General features: G+C 35.7%; 1 protein-coding gene and 1 non-coding gene across 2 annotated transcripts in view; one reads left to right on the top strand and one right to left on the bottom strand.

Annotated features, from left to right (window-relative positions):
- TRIM61 (tripartite motif containing 61) overlaps positions 1-22,181 on the top strand; it is a 211,285-nt gene that overhangs the window by 111,568 nt on the left and 77,536 nt on the right.
- The window catches only part of LOC112654457 (uncharacterized), a 66,895-nt gene continuing 46,599 nt past the window's right edge, over positions 1,886-22,181 (bottom strand). Inside the window, exon 3 of the transcript XR_007402406.1 lies at positions 1,886-8,474. This is a non-coding gene — a transcript (uncharacterized LOC112654457). The remainder of the gene's footprint in view (positions 8,475-22,181) is intronic.

Raw genomic sequence — 22,181 nt, 5'->3', positions numbered from 1 at the left:
TTTACTATAACATATTGTAAATATTTATTCATCACCCTTATAAGCTGTAAATTCCATGAGGGTAGGACAATATCTCTCTCTTAGTTTGTTCCTATCAGTCTCCACACTCTCTGGCACATTGTAGGTACACAATAAATATTTGTTTCACAAATATAAATATTTGTTTCATAAATAAATTTATATTTATTAAAATATAATAAATATTAAACAAATATAATTTATTATATTTGACTCATATTTTATGTGATAAGAGTAAATATTGAAGGGTAACTTAGAAGAGAGAAGGTCCTTTGAAGCAGTTAAAGTAATGTATTTGTATTGAGTAGCTCATTTTAACTGAATGCTGATTACGTGTAAAGCACTGTTGCAGAAAAAAAATGTTTGCTGTATACAATTTCATTAAGAAAACAAAGTGCATATACACAAGTTAATTCATAATAGTATATGGAAGTTTGCATATGAGTATAGACACATGTACTATTTTTCATAATTATACTTTATTAAATTGATCAAGATTTTATTAAATTTTTAAAAATATTTTTAAAAGTTATCTCTACACCCAATGTGGGCTCAGATTCACACCCCAAGATCAAGAATCACATGCTTTACTGGCTGAGTAAGCCAAGTGCCTCAGATTTACTCAATTTTGAGACAGTTTATACATATCTATTTCAGAAGTCCATATTTGACTGCTCCAAATGTAGGAAGGTAGGCTTTGGAATCTGAGAGGTTTTGAGAATCCACTTAGGCTCAGAAGAATGTTTCTTTAGAAAATAAATTCTTAAAGATGTAAGTTAAAATGACTTCTCTACATAGAATTCCAGAATACTCATATAAACTATACATGGGTATTCTAACAATAGTAATGGTCAATGGAAGATCATTTTGGATTCGGCAAGATTGAATAAAATATGTAAACATTAAAATTCAATAAACATTATTGAGATATATTTGTTTTAAGTTATATATTTTCTTGAGTCCTCAATGGACAGAGATAGTGTTATGTGCTCACCAAACCATTTTATTTTTGTCTTGAGCACACTGGAAGAGGTATTTCCCAGCTCCTTGTAGTTGGGTCTTATAGTATATCATATCACTAGTTCTGGCCAGTGGAAAACTGGTGGAAAGGATATATGCATTTTCAGATCTGGTGCATAAAAATCTCACTCAGAGCTCTCCTCCTTTTTTTCCATGGATGACCTGTGTTGAAGAGGCATCCACAAGACGGAAGTAGCCTTTGTCTGAGTCCTCACGTGGACCTGAGTAACCTAGCAACCCACAGACAAAACTGCCAACCACATTCAACTCTTATAGAAGTAATATAGTGTTTCAAGCCTATTGAGATTTTTCTTCTTTCTTTTTGTATTTTTTTTATAATGAATAGCATAGCATAGCTTATCCTGAGTAATTCAGTCTAATGCTAAGGATAAGTAAATATTGTCCTTGTGTCATTCAGCATTATCATAGACTTTGAATTGCTCTCATGTTGAAGTAATATTTTCCCAAACTTTAAAGTCTTACAGAATTTAGCTATATACTTTATTTTCCATGTACTTTTTGAATTACTTAATACTAGATGACAACTGTAGGTAGTTAAAAGAAAGAGTATATGAAAATAGACTAAGAATTACCAAAGGTTTGAAGAAAATTACAAAAAGAAGGCAGCAAATTTTAAGGTAATTTCCAAGGGAATAAAAGATTATATTTGTTAACTCAAATTGGATTTCTTTTTATGTTAGTAGGATATCAACTTCATATAACTTGAAGGGAGAAGGATCAAATGGTGTTTTGAAAGGTTTGATTCAAAGTTTTTTATCTATTTTTCTTTCCTTTAATTATTTTTAAAATTCTAGTAGATAAAGATATAGTCCATACAAATTATAGATCATGTTTTTGTTTGCTAAGCTTAAAAATTTTAATTTTAATAATTAATTAAAAAAATCATTTACACATCACATTGTTCAAAGTTCAAAAGACACAAAAGACTGTACATTGAAAAGTCTCTTTCCCACTCTTGTTCCCCAGACCCTTAGTTTTCCTTCCCAGAGGCAAATAAAGTTATCAATTTCTTATTTATTCTTTCAGAGAATTTATGTATTTACAAGCAATGATATTTATCTATCATCTCCAACTATTTTTTAAATTTAAATTCAATTTAATTAACGTATAGTGTATCATCAGTTTCAGAGGTAGAATTTAGTGATTCATCAGTTGCACATAACACCCAGTGCTCATTCCATCATGTGCCCTCCTTAGTGCCCAGTTGCCCCATCCTCAACCCCTTCCCCCCCATCAACCCTTTGTTTCCTATAGTTAAGAGTCTCTTATGGTTTGCCTCCTTCTCTGTTTTCATCTTATTTTTTCTTCCCTTCCCCTATATTCATCTGTTTTGTTTCTCAAATTCCACATATGAGTGAAATCATAGATATTTGTCTTTCTCTGACTGACTTATTTCACTTAGCATTATACTTTCTAGTTCCATCCACATCATTGCAAATGGCAACATTTTGTTCTTCTTGCTGGCTGTCATCTCCTTCTGTTTTAAACACAAATGGTAACACACATTATTCTTAACATTTAATTAAGCAGTGTTTTTGGATATCATCTAAAATATATCCAGAATGCAAATATATCTTGCTACTTCCTCTATGATCACCGTGCTTCGAGCTAGTGTCCTTGATTCTATTAAGGCAATAGATTTCTGACTAACGAGTGAATCAACCAGAGTGATCCTTAAAAAAAAGTCAGATCATGTCATTCATCTATTCTGGACCCTTTGATGGCTTCCCATGACACAGAGAGGAAAAGTCACATTCTTTACTTTTGGTGTACACCAAAAGGATTCTGATTCCTTGCACTACCTGTCAGGTCTCATCTGACACCTCTATCTAGGTGTCTCTATATATGTGTCCCCTCATCAACAGCCTCCGGTTTGTGCCTTAAATGTGGCATCTCAGGGACTTTATATAGGAGCTCTATCTCTGGATAGTTCTTTCTCCAGATATACATGTGGCTAATTTCCTCACTTCTTTCAGGTCTCTGTTTAAATGCCACCTAAACTTTGAGAACTTCCCTGACAATCCTAATTAAAAGAGCAACAAACTGGGTCACTACCTATCCCCCTTACATTGTTTTATTTTACCCTGTTTGACACAATATATACATTTTTATTTGTTTATTGTTGGCATCCCATATGAGAAGGAACTTTGTTTTGCCCATTTTGTGTCCTCTTTGTTTAGAATATAGTAGGTGCTTAATAGGGTTTTGTTAAAAAAATAAACAAATGAGTTGCCGAGTTAGTGCATAAATATATATCTCATTCTTTTTTTAATGGTTACACAATATTCCATTGGTGCATGTACCTTATATATTTAACTAGTCCCCAACTGAGGGATATTTAGGTTATTTTCAATCTTTTGGTAAAAAGACAATACTGCAAAGAATAATCTTTTACATGGCTCATTTTCTAAATATTTCAGTGATGTATATCTGAGGGATAATTTCCTAAAAGTAGAAATACTAGGTCAAAGTAATTTGCTTTTGTGACTTTATTTGCTACTGCTAAATCATCTCCCACAGAGATTAGATTAATATATAATCTCATCAGTCATATATGAGTGCCTTTTTTTTTCACATCTTCAATGCCATGTGTTAAACAGTCCATATTCATGTCACATGACTTCTTTCCTAAGATTACCTTATTCCCAAAACTTGAATTAATTCCAAGGGACATATAGAGAAACAACATTTTTTTCTTAATTTAACTTCCGAAGAAGCTGAAATGAGTAAAGACAAACATGACATGACACGTCAGATAAAAAAATCCGAGGAAGCTGACAAGTCAAAGAAAAAATGACAGGAGTAGAATTAATGGATATAGTTACTAACATAAACTCATGTAGATCGGTATGGAAGGCATGGGCAGACATTTTATTTTTGCGCAGTGCTACCACCTCCTTCAGAGTGGTAGGTCATTTTCGCTAGGTCCAGTTATTAGTCTAGTTTTCATTGAGTTTCAGTTTTCATTCTCCATTCCCACATTTGAGGTAGGTTTTGAGAGAGTCACAGTTTCTTTCTTGGATTTATTGCTTCAGTCACACACCAGCAGCCTTTCTCAATGGGCGTTCTATAGGAGAATTAAGCTCTAATTACCTAACATAGAGGTAACGAACTTTTCTTTTTTTTTTATTTTTTTATTTTTTTTTTATTTTTTTTGGTAACGAACTTTTCTATGAAGGACCAGGTAGTAAATATTTTTGGCTTTGAAGGCCACGTGGTATTTGGCATAACTACTGAACCCTGCCATTGTAGCTCAAAAGCAGTCATAGATGATACATAAATGAATGAGCATGGCTGTGTGCCAATCCAACTTTATTTACAAAAACAAATGGGCAACTGAATTTTCCCCACGTGGCTGTAATTTGTCAACACCTTCCCTAAGATACCAATTAACATAATGAATGAGCTTCTCTTCTTTGCAATGAGATGGCACTGGCTATTTACTACCCTAGGGAGAAATCAGAAAATAGTCATGCAACTAATTTTCTATATGGCTAATTCTTTTGTAAACCATAGATGGGAAAGTCTGTGGGATCTAGAAAACCATCTTGTAATTGATGCCAACTGGTTCCTTTGAAACCTGAAAGCTGTGCCTTTGAAAATTGCAGGCAGTGGTCCATGAAGCCCTCTTCATCCCTATTTAGCATCTTTAGTCTGTGGCTCCTCTAATTTCACCTTGTGCCAGGTCCTGAAGACTGGTTGAAAGCACGTGTTTTTGCCTCTTGTGTTCTCTTTCTAATTCCCTAGTTCACCCATGGTTTTATGTTCTTAATTGATTAATTGATGCCACCAGTATTTTAAATAAACATAGCCCCACTAGTAGTTTTATAAGCTTTGTCCAGTGGGTGGAAAACTAAGGGATGAAGCACTGGAGATATTTCTGACTCAGGGAAGGTGATGTGTGATTTCTGGGAGAAAACCAGTTCCCAGAAGATTAATGACCCAAATACAGTACATAGCATGGGGGGGTCTGGTCTGAGCACATAGTTAGACACTGAAGAGTCACTTCTGGATTATCTAGGACAGGATTAATCTATTCTGACGTTGGGAAAAAACACAGCTCACTCATCTGTTCACATTTTTCTATTTTATTATTTTCTGCAAGCCTTCTAGACTTTTCCTTGTACTTTTGTGTCTTTTTTTTTTCCAGAAGGACTTAAGGTTGAAAGAGGAACAAGTTAAAACTTAAGCTAGTTGGTCTAGTTTCCGATTAGCTCTTCAAATAATAGATTAAGTTTGAGCGAAGCTGAAAACCATTGAGTAAAGTTGGCTTTTGCATTATTTGTAAACTTTTGTTATTCTTTTCCTATTTCCAGGTAGCACAAATAACGGAACGTTAGTTTTACTCCTAGAAAAATTTACTTCGATTTCCAACTGATTACACAATGATTATTTTATTTGGGTGGACAAATGCAGAGGTAACATTTTGAACCCATCTGTGTATTTTATCACTGTTATGAGTGCTTGCAATACAAAGGTTTTCCTAGGAATAGAGTGACTCAGATTTCCTGTCCTTGGCCTTTCTTCCCAAATCAGACCAAAGAGAAATAAAATACTTTAGTCTTTAATCAGTTAAAATACTGATAGTTGGGAAAATAACAAACAGTAGCTTGTTTTCCTGCCTATTGTAAAGCAAAATAAAATGTTTACTTGTTGGAAACACTATATCTTCTTTGAGTCTCTCTCTCTCCCTCTTTCTCCTATCTTTCTTTTTTCTTGATGGAATTTTTCTCTTATCTGAGCAAACATTTTTCTTTGTTTAACTCTTATTCTCTGAGTGGACATGAAAGCGACCCATTAACTCCAACACGGGTCTGACGTTTTCAAGAGTAGGAGTTTGAAATACATGCAATTCTTACCCACCATATTTCCCCAATTCTTAGCTCTCCTTTACTGCCTTTTAAACACTTTGCAAAATGGAAAACCTGTTAGAATAAAAACAGGTAATTCTTTTAGAGATGCACAAAGAAATGCTATGAAGAGAAGCAGAGTTTCTTTCTTTAGTATGTGGCTGCTCGGAAGTTGCTACTAAAGCAAGAGGACGTTTTTGTCAAGCATGATCAGAGTTTAAACAAAGTCTATTTCTGATATTCTCATTAGGGAATTAAATGTAAGGGATGCAAATCTATATATTTATAGTAACTTTCAGAGGGCATGGATATATTTAAACTTCTGTTAATTGCACACATCAAAACAGGAGGGTACTTATCCAAACTTTTTTATAAGAATCCAGCATAGGAAGCTTTGAGAACAGGATTTTTTGAGAGAATACCCAATACTTTCCAGTCTCTGGAAGATTCAGAAGTTTCTCATTCAATTTACTATTCAGGCTGCAAGCCAGAAATGATAGAACACTTAAATGAACTAAGAGATGGAAGGTTTGTTAAATTATTTTAAAAAATTAATTTTAAGGCCTCTGGCTGGCTCAGTTGGAAAAGATTGTGACTCTTAATCTTGGAGTCAAGAGTTCGAGCCCCATGTTGGGTGTAGAGAACTTAAATAAACTTGAAAAACAATTGTGTGCTTGATGGGGATAAAGTTTAGGAATATGTTATGTATCTGAGATAGTTTATTTACAACTTATATGCAATCATGAAATGGCAACATTCTTATTTTCAGTGTGATGTCTGTTATACAATGACGGGAATAACTAGAACAGTTGCTTCAGAAGCAACTTGATAGATTTGGTAGATTGGTTATGCTCTAGGCAACAAAATAATAGCCCAGGGATTTGGCAGTTATTCTATTAAACATGTTAGGGAGATTTAATTTCATGTCTCTTTTTTACCATCTGGCCTGAAATACTCTTAATTAATTTGCTATGTGCTTCCCATTCCCACTTAATGCAATATAATGTAAGATGAGTTAGAGGACTGAAGTGGGTGGGCACCATCCAAGTATTTTGAACCATATTGTAGACTTTTCTGCTATCCTGAAAAACCGTATCAAGGAAACCTAAAGGTCTGAAGGAATATCAATACTTTCTAATAATAACAACTAGCCTTTTTGAACAACTGTCTTAGGCACTGAGTTATACATTTTACATATACCGTGTTTTATCCACTCATCAATCCAGCAAAAAAGGTCTTTTTTAATCTTCATTTTTCTTGGAGAACATCAGGGCTTGGAGAAATTAAGTAATTTGCCAAAGGGCACAAAGAAAGATTGGAGTAGATTCAAACCCAGATCTCTTTGTCCTTAAAGTGCATGGTCGGTCCCTTTCTAACTAAATGTGCCCATTTAAATTTTGGTATTTTGACCTATGACCTGGGTGACTTTGTGGTTAACTTTGCTAAAAGATCTGCTGACAATAGTATGCATATCTACCTATGACAGAGAACTGCTTTTATTAACTCTTGCTTGACAGCAAAATGTACAAGACAGGGACAAGTATAGATGAACTGAATCTTTTACAAACTGGAACTCAATAGCCAAAAGCAATATAGACCTAAGCTAGGATTCTTACTAAATGCATGTTCGGTATCTTTGGCAGTATTGTGGATTCCTTTCTGTCACTACAATGCTATCAGTATTGATGATGATGATTTAATATCTATTTATAAGAAAATGACAGGACATTTCACTTTTAGGGAAAAAATGGACATAGAATAACACTTTTTCCTAGATGCTTACACATTATGAATTTACATAGTTCTAGTGTCAGAAGTTTATAAAGACTCATGTCATTGTAAGCCATACTGCACTGCAGAACATAAAAATTCGTGTTTTAAAGCCCATTGAAGCAATGATATTTTCATTTAGTGTGAACAACTCAAAGTTTCTACCTTACGTCTGTAAAAATATGTAATATTCTTTCTATTTCATGTTTATTTCAGAAAAGGAACAGCAATACATTTAATTGTAGTTTGAACAATCATGTATTAGGACAATTAGGTCTCCTACATTACTATATAAGTCTCATTTAAACAAGTGATTAAAATGCATTTTTTCTCTCGGCAAATTATAATAAATGTAATTCGGGCTCTTCTTGCTCTTTGTCCTATCTTATTATTGTCACCACTTTGCCTATATTCCTTTGTACAAACCGTTGTACCTAGCATGGCACGTCACTCTTAATAGGCATAATAAATATTTTTAAATAGAGCTGCGTTACGAAAATGTTACGAAGTCCTCTCCCCAGTCTTTCCTTCATTAATGGTTGTTACCATCATGTCTGGTCTGTAAATGCATCTTTCAGCTTTCTTGGCCATCTCTTCCTCTTATTTACTGTGGGTAGGTAGCTCCTGTGGATCACTTCCTCCATCTCCTTAGTGGGAAGAATCTGTGGCTGTGACGTCATAGGCGGCTGCTCTGAACCTAAACAACTTCAATTTTGTGCTCTTTCTTGGGGCAGTTTTTCTTCTTTTGAGACTCTTTTCTTTTCTTTTCCTCTTCCTTTATTTGGTCTTCTTCCTCTGTAATAAAAAAGAATTTAGAAAAAAGGATTGAGAATCAACCATTTAGAAAAGTAGAAATTAACTTTGGTTATAAAGGACTTGGGTACTCACTAATGTCATTTTTCCTGTTGGCTAAGGAAAGGAAGTGGATCTTGGGAAAGAGGATAAAGCAAAGAGGAAACAGAAATCCGACCACTGAGAAGAGACTGTTCAACATTTGTTTCCTCCCGGGTAGTGTTTTTGTTCAATACCATGAAGGCTAATAACATCCTTTATAATACAGGAACTGCCTCTGAAGTGTTTGAACATTTAGATTGATGTTATAGTTAACTGCATGTGAGAAGCATGTCACCTATGAAGACAGAGGGGGCTATAGAGGGTTGGGTGATAGATTCTGGGAGCCAGCTGTGCTCAGATCCTTAGGTTCTGGGGTCATTATCATGCATTCTGGTGGCCGATCTCAGTCTGTTCCAGGGTCCATGGACCTGGTGTAGGGGCTATCAGGATACCATTTCCTCAGACACTAGTTTACATTTCTAGGGAGAAATAAGTCAATCTCCACTTAGATAGAGGCTGTCTTTCAGCGCCTCAAGAAGTCTTGGTTAAGCCTAGGGGATAGGAGAGACAGAACCAGTAAAAACTGGGGAAAACCACTAAACCAAAAGATCCAGATTGTCTTTCCTTTGCCATGAACTAACAGTATGATCTTTGATAAATCTTTTTATTTCTCTGGTTCCATTTTCTAAATTTCTTTTTTTTTTTTAAAGATTTTATTTATTCATTCATGAGAGACACAGAGAGAGAGAGAGAGGCAGAGAGACAAGCAGGCTCCATGCCGGGAGCCCGACGCGGGACTCGATTCCGGGACTACAGGATCACGCCCTGGGCCAAAGGCAGGCGCTAAACCACTGAGCCACCCAGGGATCCCCCTTTTTCTAAATTTCTTAGATGAGTGATCTCAGGTGAGCTTTAAAGCACCTTATGGCTTTGGGATTCTACTTCTATCCACTGTGATCATTCATACTGTCTATTGATATCAGTCATTTAGTGCTGATGTCAATTATTCTTACTAGTCTTCACTTATTCATTCATTCAGCAATTACTACTGAGCACCCACTGTGCATCAGGCTTTGTGCTAGATGCCTGGGATACCTCAGTGACAAAGATTCCTGTCTTCTTCTCCCCAAGTCTCCCAAGCTCACATTTTTGCAGACAGAAATAGGCAATAAACAAAAAAGAAGAAAATGTATATTATGATAGTAAGTGCTATACTAAAAAAAAAGTATAACATGACAAGGAGGACCAGGAGTACTGAGGTAAGGAAGAGATTGGAATTTAAGTGAGGTAGTTAGGACAAACCTTATTGAGAAGTTGACAGTAAGTAAAGACCTAAAGAAGGTGAAGAGACAAAGCCATATGGGTATTAGCTTTAAGAGTGATACAAGAAGAGAGAGTGATCAGTGGAAAGGCCCTAAGGCAGTAACATGTCTGCATGTTCCAGAAACAGCAAGGATGGCAGTGTGCACAGCAGGATCTGGGGGGAAGAGATAGGGAAGGAAGTCAAAAGGCTAGGGAAAAGGCATTTGGCTCTGTGGGCCATTGTAGGGATTTTAGTTTTACTCCCAATGAAACAGGAAACTATGACAAGCTCTGGGCTAAAGGACAATACAATCAATTATTGCAGTTCTCCAGATGAGAAGTGATGGCAGTGGACCAGGATGGTGTCAGTGCGAGTTTAACAAGATGTGATCGAATTCTGGTTCTAGTTTGAAGCTAGAGCTAACAGGATGTACTGACAGTTTAGCTAGGGGGTATGAGAGAAAGAGATTTGTCTTGAGCTACTGGAAAGATCCGGCTGTCAGCAACCTTAGAGGGAAGATGATAGGTGGAAGGGATTCAGGGAGTGATATTAGGAATTAAGTTTGGGGGCAGCCCCGGTGGCTCAGCGGTTTAGCGCTGCCTTCAGTCCAGGACATGATCCTGGAGACCCGGGATTGAGTCCCACATCAGGCTCTCTGCATGGAGCCTGCTTCTCCCTCTGCCTGTGTCTCTGCCTCTCTCTCTCTCTGTGTGTCTCTCTCATGAATAAATAAATAAAATCTTTAAAAAAAAAGGAATTAAGTTTAGGTATTAGAGTTTGAAGTAAAGATGTTGAGCAGAAATGAGGTCTGGCTGAGGGTAAAGACCTGTGGGTCATTCATTTAAAGATGGTGTTTAAAGCCAAAAGACTAGGGACGCCTGAGTGGCTCAGCGGTTGAGCATCTGCCTTTGGCTCAGGTCTGAATTCCGGGGTCCTGGGATCGAGTCCTGTATCAGAATCCCCGCGGGGGAGCCTGCTTCTCCAGGGAAGAGAAGAGGTCCAAGGATTGAGTCCTGGTCCCTCCAATGTGAGGAGGGAACTACAAAAGAGATGAGGAATGACAGGGGAGGTGAGGGGAACCAAATAAATGCATATATTTCTCATTACTGAAGGAATTCAGATTTATAATCAAATTTACTACAGTAAAACTTTTGGCGGCTGAGAATGAGTTAGAAATTTCACAAATTGGGGTACCTGGATGGCTCAGTCAGTTGATCCAACTCTTGGTTTCAGCTCAGGTCATGATTTCAGGGTCACGGGAGTGAGCTCCAGTAGGGCTTTCCTGAATGTACTCAGGGAGGAGTCTGCTTGGGATTTTTTTTTTTTTTTAAGATTTATTTATTTGAGAGAGAGAGAATGAGTACAAGAGAGCACTTGAGTAGGGGGAGAGGTAGAGGGTGAAGCAGACGCAGGGAGTCTCGATCCCAGGACTCCAAGATCCAGACCTCGGCCTAAGTCAGACACTTAAAGGACTGAGCCACCCAGGTACCGCAGCAGTTAGCTCAGAGCCTGCTGGTAAGTAGCCTAAGAGCTGGGCAGTCCTATACATTTAGGAGAATATTGCCACCCTTTCAGAGCCCATTGAGTATATCACTGGTCCACAAGGAGTTCGGGGGGGATTTCTCTGTGGCATGTGTGAAGGAGTGTGATCAGAAGCTAAATGAAGAAAACGGAGACGTTACACATCACTAGGTTGTAGTTCTATGAGGGCAGAGACTATTCTGGTCATCTTTGCTTCACAGAACCCTAGCATGTTGCAATCAATCAGTAAATAGTCATTACATGCATTATTAACTATTTATAATTAATAGTTATTGATTGCTTATGATGTATCAGGGCATGGGAATACAAAGGTGATTACAGTACAACCTTTATTTATTAATCATTTGTTCTTCTTAATCCTATGAGATAGATATTATTAAACCCCTCCTTTTTTTTTTTTAAAGATTTTTAAAAACTAATCTCTACTTCCTATATGGGGCTTGAACCCACAACCCCAAGATCAAGAGTCACATGCTTTACCAACTGAACCAGCGAGACGTCCCTAATCCCTTTTTATAGATGAAGAAAAATGTGATGCTTAGTGATATTAAGCATTTTATCCAAAGAGTCAGGAAGCAAATTTCTAGATCTTCCTGATTCATTTAGTTCTTCTTTCTTTCCTTCTTTCCCTCTCTCTCTCCCTCGCTGCTCTTCTCTCTCTCTCTCTTCTCTCTCTTTCTCCACCCCCCCCCCAATGTCCATTAAATATGTTTCTTTTAGTGGAAGTGAAGCAAGCCTTTGCTATAGGCTACCTGAAGATTTGGAAAAGTGGTATTCTAACCTCGGCTACTGATTGAAATGACTTGAGGCATATAAATATTCCTTCCTTCACTTTTCTACCTCTAAGCACTCATTTACTCTTCATCATGCAGATGTATGGGATGAGATACGTAGAAGTGCTTTATAATTATTGGAAGAATTTTAAAAATTGTGATTAAAAAGCATATGCATAGAATGTACCACCTTAACCATTTTTAAGTGCACAGGTCAGTAGTGTTAAGTCTATTCATATTGCTGTCAGCTAGATCTCTGGAAATTTTTCCTCTTGTAAACCTGAAATGCTGTCCCCATTAGAAAACAGAATGTTGTCCCCTTTTCTCCCTCACCCCAGCCCCTGGTAACCAGCACTCTACTTTCTGTTTCTGTGGATTTGGCTCTAAGTATTTCAGGTAAGTGTAATCATACAGTATTTTGTCTTTTTGTGACTGGCTTATTATGTCCTCAAAGCTCATCTATATTGTAGCATGTGACAGGATTTCCTTTTTATTTATTTATTCTTTTAAAAGTAATTTCTACACCCAACTTGGGGTTCAAACTTATAACCCTGAGAAGAGTCACGTACTCTTATTAACTGAGCCAGCCAGCCAGGCGCCTCCCTCTATTTTTTTTTTATCAAAGAATAATTGATACAAATATTGTTTTAGCTTTAGGTGTACCAAATAGCTATCTGATATTTATATACATTAGGAAATGGTCATTACAATAATTCTAGTTACCATCCGTCAACATACAAAGTTATTACAATATTATTGACTGTATTCCTTATGCTATGCATTGTATTCCTGTGTCTTAATTATTTTATAACTGAAAATTTGCACCTTCAATCCCCTTTACCTATTTCATCTACCCTCCTTCCCATCCATCAGTTGTTCTCTGTATCTATGAGTCTTTTTCCATTTAGCTTGTTTTGTTTTTTATGTTTCACCTCTGACTGATGTATTTCACTTAGTAAAATATCCTCTAGGCCCATCCAGTTTGTCACAAGTGGCAAGGTTTGGGCAGCCCGGGTGGCTCAGCGGCTTAGCACCGCCTTCAGCCCAGGGTGTGGTCCTGGAGTCCCGGGATCGAGTCCCATGTCGGGCTCCCTGCATGGAGCCTGCTTCTCCCTCTGCCTGTGTCTCTGCCTCTCTCTCTGTGTGTCTCTCATGAATAAATAAATTTTTAAAAAATGGCAAAGTTTTATTCTTTTTTTATGGCTGAGCAATAATACATTGTACGTATACATGACATCTTCCTTATCCATTCATCTATAGATGGACACTCAGGTTGCTTCCATGTTTTGGCTGTTGTAAATAATGCTGCAATGAACATAGGGTTGTGTATTTCTTTTTGAATTGGTGTTTTGTTTTCATTGGATAGAAATCAAGAAGTAGAATTGCTGGATCATGTGGTAGATCTATTTTTAATTTTTTGAGGAACCTCCCTACTCTTTTCCATAGTGGCTGAACCAGTTTATATTCCTACCAATTTATCTTCCTACCAGCGTGCACAGGATCATGGGAGTGAATAACATTACCAAGTAGTTAACATTTTCTCCATATCCACACCAATATTTGCTATTTCTTGTCTTTTTGATACTAGCCATTCTGACTGGTATGAAGTGATATCTCATTCTGTGTTTCTTTTTTGTTATTATTATTATTTTTAAAAAGATTTTTATTTATTTATTCATGAGAGACACACACAGAGAGGCATAGGCAGAGAGAGAACCAGGCTCCATGCAGGGAGCCTGCCTGATGTGGGACTCGATCTCGGGTCTCCAGGATCACGCCGTGAGCCGAAGGCAGGTGCCAAACTGCTGAGCCACCCAGGCATCCCTGTTTTTCCTTTAATTTAAAAAATTTTGTAATTAATTAATTTTTTAAGTAGGATCCATGCCCATCATGGGGCTTGAACTCAGGACCCTGAAATCCAGAGTCACGTGCTCTACTGACTAAGCCAGCCAGCACCCCTCATTGTGGTTTTGATTTGCATTTTTCTGATGGTTAGTGATGTTGAGCATCTCTTCATGTGCCTGCTAATTACGGATATGTCTTTTTTGGGAAAATGTCTGTTTAGGTTCTTTGCCTATTTTGTAATTAGGTTGTTTTTTAATTGATAATTGAGTTTTATGAGTTCTTTATATATTTTGGAGATCAATCCATTTCCTCCCTTTTTAAGGCTGAATTGTATTCATATACCATATTTTGTTTATCAGTTCACCTGCTGATGAGCATTTGGATTGCTTCTACCTCTTGGCTATTGCAAATGTGTTCTATGAACAAGGATGTGCAAATATCTCTTCTAAACCCTGGTTTTAATTATTTTGTATATATACCCAAATATTGTATTGTGGAATCATATGGAAGTTATAGTTTTAATTTTTTGAGGTATCTCCCTACTATTTTCCACAGTGGCTCTACCATTTTACATTCCCAACAATAGTGTCTAAGGATTCCAATTTCTCCACATCTTTGCCAACACTTGTTGTTTTCTTTTGTTTTGATAATAGCCATCCCAGTGGGTGTGAGGTGATATCTCACTATGGTTTTGATTTGCATTTCTCTGATGATTAATGATGTTAAGTATCCTTTCACATGCTTGTCAGCTATTTATTTTCTTTGGATAAATGTCTTTTCAAGCCCTCTGTCCATTTTTAAATGGGATTATTTGACTTTTTATAGTTGAGGTGTAAGAGTTCTTATATATTCTAGATATTAACCTCTTATCAGACACATGATTTGCAAATATTTTCTCCCATTCCATAAATTGCTTTTTTATTCTGTTGATTATATCTTTTGATACACAAATGTTTTGAGGTTTGGTGTAGGGTAATTTGTCTATTTTTGCTTTTGTTGCCAGTTCCTTTAGGTATCATAGCCAATAAATCATTGCTAAGTTCGATGTCATGATGCTTTTCCCCCATGTTTTCTTCTAAGAGTATTATTGCTTTGGGTGTTTTATTTAGTTCTTTATCTCTGTGAATTAACTTTTGTATGTGGTATAATATAGATGGAGTTTTTGTGTCTTTCCAAAATTCGTATGTTGTAATTCTGACCTCCAGTAGAGCTGAATTTGAAGATGAGGGCCTTAAGGAAGTATAAAGGTTAAATGAAATCATAAGGATGGGGCCCCAATATGATAAGGTTAGTGTCCTTATAAGAACAGACACCAGGGAGCTCATTCTCACTCTCTCTCTCTCTTCCTTAATATACACAAAGAAGAGGCACATAACAAGATAGTCACCTACAAGCCAAGAGTAGAGGGTCTTAGAATGAAACCTGTTGTGCTAACACCTTGATCATGGACTTTCCAGCCTTCAGAACTGTGAATTTTGCTATGTAAGCCACTGAGTCCATGGTATGTTACTATGGCAGCCTGAGCTGACTAATATATGGTATAAGATAAGAGTTCAACTTTATTCTTTTTCATGTGGATATTCAATTTTGCTTTGCTTTGCTGAAGATACTGTCCTTTCCCCATTGAGAGATTGTGGCAACCTTGTCAAAGATAATCTGAACGTATATGTTGAGGGTTTATTTCTGTGCTCTCTATTCTATTCCATTCATCTAATTTATCTTTATGCCAGTACCACATTATTTTGGTTACTGTAGCTTTGTAATATTTAATAAAATCAGGAAGTGTGAGTCCTCCAACTTCGTTCTTTTCAAAATTATTTTGGTTATTTGGAGTCCCTTGAGATTCCATATGAATTTTAGGATGAAATTTTCTATTTCCACACACAAAAAAAATGCCAATGAGATTTTAATAAGGATATGTTGAATTTGGAGATCACTTTGGTAGTCTTTGAGGAACGCTGGGAAGATTTTTGTGTAAAATCAACTGGTCTTTCTTAGTATTAGTCACAGTTCAGATGATAAATTCATCAATTAAAAATGCTAAGTAAAGAAATTTGGTACTTTGGGGGCACCAGGCTGGCTCAGTTGGTGTAACATGCTACTCTTATTTTGAGGTTATGAGTTTGAACCCCAGGCTGGGTGTAGAAATTACTAAAAAAATAAAAATAAAAAAGGTTCAGTACTTTGAAATGCCTGTAAAATTTAGACAAATTTTGGCAAATTTCTTTAAATTTTAGGAACTGAAGCTTTGGTCTTCATGTTGTTCTTTTCCCTAAATTGTAAAAAATTCTGATTAAATTAGCTATAAAAAACAATTGTTGAAAATAATTCATTGATAAGATTTACAGCAAACTAAACTAAATTAGTTTCCTGAAAGAGGAAGAAATTTGGCAAAATGCTGCCTGCATATTATGTTATTTCCAAATCTCTCCTCTCTTTAAAAAAAAAAATTAATGAGTTGCTCCCTTTTAAAAAACAAAACAGGATTTTCAATTATATCTTTTTTTATTTATTTATTTTTATTTTTTAAAGATCTTTATTTATTTATTCATGAGAGACACACACACACACACAGAGGCAGAGACATAGGCAGAGAGAGAAGCAGGCTCATGCAGGGAGCCTGATGTGGGACTTGATCCTGGGACTCCAGGACCACGCCCTGGGCCAAAGGCAGGCACTAAACTGCTGAGCCATCCAGGGATCCCCTATATCTTTTTTTTTTTTTAATCTTATTTATTTATTTGAGAGAGAGAGAATGAGCAGTGGGGAGGGGCAGAGGGAGAAAGAGAGAGAGAGAGAGAGAGAGAGAGAGAGAGAGAGAAGCAGACTCCCTGCTAAGCAGGAAGCCTGAGGCAATGCAAGGCTGGATCTCAGTGGGGATGGTGACCTGAACTGAAGGCAGATGCTTAACTGACTGAGCCACCCAGGTGCACCAATTACCTCCTTCTTTTTAGACAACATTCAACAAACTGCTTTGGAATAGATTAATGATAATGTAAAAATTTGCCACTCAAAGTGTAGTCTGTGGCACTGCACCATTGTATCAGTTGGGAATCTGTTGAAAATGTAGACTCTTAAACCCCACCCAGATCAAACTTCACTAAATGATGTTTGCATCCCGACAAAATCCTCAAGTGAATCAAATACACAGTAAGGTTTTAAGAAGTGCCGGTCAGTGCATATCTGATTTGAGTGGTACTTTGTGTAGCAAGGATCTAAAGCATCAGCTTGCCCTCCATCACCCAGAAAATCTTAAGCAGCTGACAATAATATTGAGGCGAAAATGTTTGCGAATCAATACCAAAATGTTTGAGAACTGATGCCACAGACAATTAGTATAGACTAATTCATTTTTTAAGAATGACTAAACTTATCAAAATATAATTTTTAAAACTCAGTGATTACAATGTCATGCTTTTTTTCATGTAAGCAGATAAATTTATCTTTTTAGTACAATTAAGTATTTTAATGACAATTTGAAAAACACTAATCTACTTAATGTAGTAATTTTATTGAGAATAAGAAGATATAGTCCAAGATAACTTTAGAAGTAAGTGTAAGTTAATAATGAATGTGGATAGAAACTACATATAGTCAATGTATATATAATCTTAGTATTTGTTGATTGACTTCATATATTTTCCTTTGGGTCAATATTATTCTAAAAGTTGTTAAGGCCTTTAAATTTTATTTTTTGAGATAACCTGTATGGGATTTTTTTTTTTTTTTAACATTAAAAGTATTTACTGAGGTGCCTGCCTGGCTCAGTGGGAAAGGTCATGAGTTTGAGTCCCATGTTGGATGTAGAGATTACTGAAAAAAACAAACTTAAAAAAAAAAAAAAGGATTTACTTATAGGTCCTTTTCAATGTAGAATCTAATGGTGATAATAGACTTTTTTCTAATGAACAGCACTAATTATTTGACTGAATTACAGTAACCCTAAGTATTCTAAGAGTTGAGTAAGATTTATTCCTGAATAGTCTAGAAAGTAAAACTTTTGTTTAAAATATAGAATTGATCTTAGTCACCTTATATTTTTCTGTTTTTCATTTTTCAGAAACCATGTACTAAAATGATGAGTCAAACCTGATGCTTCTTTACTTATTTGTAACCATAAGGATTGATAAGTACTGTGTGAAGTCACTTAAAGCAAAACACTCATATATTGAAATTTGTTGAGTTACTTTAATAGGGATTTTGAAATCTGTAAAATAGGCAAATATAATTCCATTTTCAGAGTTTTTTTAAAATACGTGAATGCTAACCCATTTAAAAAGATTTGAACTCACAACCCTGAGATCAAGACCTGAGCTGATATAAGAGTCAGACATTTGGGATCCCTGAGTGGCTCAGCGGTTTGGCGCCTGCCTTTGGCCCAGGGCGCGATCCTGGAGACCCGGGATCGAATCCCACGTCGGGCTCCCGGTGCATGGAGCCTGCTTCTCCCTCTGCCTGTGTCTCTGCCTCTCTCTCTCTCTCTCATGAATAAATAAATTAAAAAAAAAAAAAAAAAAAAGAGTCAGACATTTAACCAACTGAGCCACCCAGGTGCCCCCATTTGAAAAGATCTTTTAAATGCAGTATCATTCAAGTGGCTGATATCAGGTAAATAAATTGTTTAACTTATAAGTCCTTCAAGTTTCCTGATTAGGTGTTTTAGTCATCATAGTATTTCATGTATGTTTTTAAAAGTAAGTAAAAGAGGCCTAGGAGAATTCTGAAGCTGTGGCAGCCTACCAAAGACTATGTTTATTATCTTTTATTTACTGCGAGAGAAAAGTAGGCATCACCTAAAGAAAGGGAAGCTGCGAATGGTCTCCAGATGAATAAATGCATATTTCAAGAGTCTTCTCAGCAAAGCTAGGTTTCTAGTCTTTTGCTACTTTGGAAGGAACGTTCTGCATAAAAGTGGCATATCATGAAAATAACTAAAAGGTGTCAGAGAGTAGGGAATCCGAGAGAGGGAAACATTAACCTCAGTTTTTTTCATGAGAAGGATAAAATATCAAAGAAAGAATTTTTTCTCAATAAGAACCATCTTCCCACATTGCTTATCTGTGAGTTGCAGAAATACTCGGTGGTGATGCAAACACATTGATGAAGAAGCATCAGATTAATAAAGATTAGTTAAACTCTTACATTTATGGTAATTACTAGGAGGTCAAATTGATTTGCTTTCATTCTTTTCTAGATATAGATCCTATATATAGGTAGGAGTAATACTTGAAAGGTTAAGTAACAATTATACATGGAGAATATCAGGCCTCTACACAATGAAGTTTCTCTTAGAATTGACATATATTGGTAGACATAAATGGAAGTGTAATTATTTTGAACAGTTCATGTTAAATGACATGACTTTCATGTAAGTATCAAATTATTAAGTTTTTCCTTAATCTGATCCATATAGATATTTGACCAAACTTTTGATATGACATCTAGAATGTCACTATAGATAAGGGAGGGACTCTAGGTCCTCACCTTCACCCTACTGAACTCATTTATACCTCTATTATCTTTGGTTCTCCTACAACACTCTCACACCAATGCTGTTGACAAACCTGTTTCTGCATTCCAGGACTGTCAGCTAATTATTTGCAGGTCTTTGGAATCCGCAAACATTCAAAGACTAGCACTGAAGTTGATTGAAAGACTCCTTATGATAATTAAATTATTCTTGAATTCTTGTGTATAAAGAAAAAAAATTCCAGAAATAGTCCCTTTTGAAATTTTCTTTCCCCTCAGATCACAAAGAACTTTTAAAATAAGGACATTAGCATCACACACGAATAAGGGCTTTGTTTCAGTTGCTCCCTAACTCTCAAGTTGCATTAATGTCACAGAACTCTCCAACTTTTCTGGTAAGATGTAAAATCAAATGCATTTTACTTTCTGAATTGATGAATTTTATATCTGAAATAGTATATAAGGATACCACAGAGTGCTATGTGAAATGATTTGAAATTTCTGAAAATGACATATAAAATGTTTCATGAAATGAGTTTCATATAATAAGTTTCATGAAATGAGTTCAAGGAGCAGTCTTAAAAATGGGGAGAAAATGAATTTTATAGATTAGGATTGGACACTAGAAGTTGGTTGACTAGAAATGTTTTTTTCAAAAAAAAAATGTTTTTTTTCATCAGTACTAATAGCCAGGACACTAATTTCTGTGACTCTGTTTCTCCTTTTATAAAATGAAAGTTCTAATATTTTCCATGGATTTACCACATGGAAAAACAAAGAGTGTATATAAAATATTTAGTGAAGATACCATTTATCTTTGTAAATACTGTGATTTATCAGAACAATTAGCTCTAATGAACCTAAATAGAGAAAGTAATTATACTCAGCTTTCAAATTATTTTTTCTTTTTTCCAGTTTTGTAAATTGAGATGTAATTGACATATAACATATTAGTTTTAGATGTACAATGTAATGTTTTGCTATATGTGTATATTGTAAAATGACCATCATAATAAGTCTAGTTATATCTGTTATAAACATAGTTGTACAGCATTTTTCTTGTGATTAAAATTTTTAAGCTCTACTTAAACTTTTTAATTTTCATTTTTTTCTACTTAAACATTTTTTTAGCAATTTTCAAGTACACAATACCATATTATTAACTGTAGTCAACTACTTTTCTGAAACATAAATACTGGACAGTATTAAAGAAGTTCTTCCAAATCAGGACCAATGTTCAGTGAACACTGTTGATATCTCTACTACTTCCCAAGAAAAGCAAAGTTTTGAAAAGACACTTGAAAACCATTTGTATAAAGTGAAGTCTTCCTAGTAATACAAGAGTGAGGATGGTAGGGAGAGTCTTTGAAAAGGATTGAATTAAATAGCTGAGCAATGCGCCTAGACTGGGAATGGTATCACAGCCTTGAAAAACTGATAGTAACACATGCCCCAAGGTGGTACATATGTACACAAACGCATTGCCAAAGATGTTGAAAGCACAAGTATGTGTCTAAGTGAGAACTTGATGCCATATTCAAAGACTTTCTCTTAAATGGTTGACTTTTTAAATCACTAAAGAGACTAGAACAGAACAGGACACAAAACAGACCTATATCCTTGGGCAGCTGATAGTGTGCATATGTTTACACAAAGTGCATTTTCTAAAGAGGGAGGGATTTAGGGGTCAGGTTGAAGAGATGTAGAATTGTCGTTATCCAAGTAAAGTGAGTTCTAGTTTGTGACATTTGAGATTGAATTGTCAGAGAAGAAAGAATACAGAGAACACTACGCTTAACCTGTTTTTATTCACTAGTCCTAACTTTGTAAAGAAAAAAAAAAAAAGGGCCCAAATGCTTATTTTTAACTTGAAACAAAAAGAAAGGTATAGAGAAAGGGAAATAAGAGAGGAAGGAAGGAGGAATGGGTGGTGGTGGTGGTGGTGGGGTGGTTTAAAGTACCAGAGAAATGCTATATTTATCTTGTGAAAATATGCATTTCTTTCTCTAAACAACTCATAGAAGTTATAAAAGTCCTGGCACACCATTTAGCAGCTCTCCCCTCCCTGGTGTTGCCTAAGGAATAGCAACATTAATTTCAATTTACCACAAGTACCATTATCCTATTTTTCCAAAGTAGTTTTAAGAATTACTTAATGAAAACTCTGAGATGTAAACAAAGAACACTGAAAGTTATTAAAATATAACCATCTACTCCTGAGGATAGGACTTAAAGTTATTCTTCTTTCCTCTAATTTTCTGTCCTCAAAAATTTCTGGAAAATGTTCTTTAGTTTCTGCAAAGAATTATTGGTGTTAATTGTAACCTCATGGTTTCACTAAAGATTCCAAGAATAAAATGGGTCCTAACCTAAGGTTTAGCCATTTTTTCATAAATATCTTTGCATCCTGTACATACCCATTTACATTTTACATCTGGGTGAAGTCAGGCAGGCTCTAAGCCTCTAAACTCCCTAGTGTCAGAGTATTCAAACCAGGCAGTGACAAAGCACTTGGGGCAAAATTCAATCAAGCTTTACTGGTTTGGATATTCGACCTAGAGAACCTTGCCACTAGCATTTAGGCACAAAAGAAGGTAAAAGCTAAAAGTAGCTAAAGTGTGAGTACATTTTTTTTAGATAATCAGTCTTTGACCCAAGAATAAAGCCTTAAGATTCTAGAAGGAAATATACATAAAAGCTAAAATACATATTCAAAATTAAAATAAAAACTTAAAA

This window comes from Canis lupus, chromosome 15 (genome assembly GCF_003254725.2).
Source record: "Canis lupus dingo isolate Sandy chromosome 15, ASM325472v2, whole genome shotgun sequence".
Taxonomy (NCBI): domain Eukaryota; kingdom Metazoa; phylum Chordata; class Mammalia; order Carnivora; family Canidae; genus Canis; species Canis lupus.
This window is presented reverse-complemented; position numbering and strand designations above follow the sequence as displayed.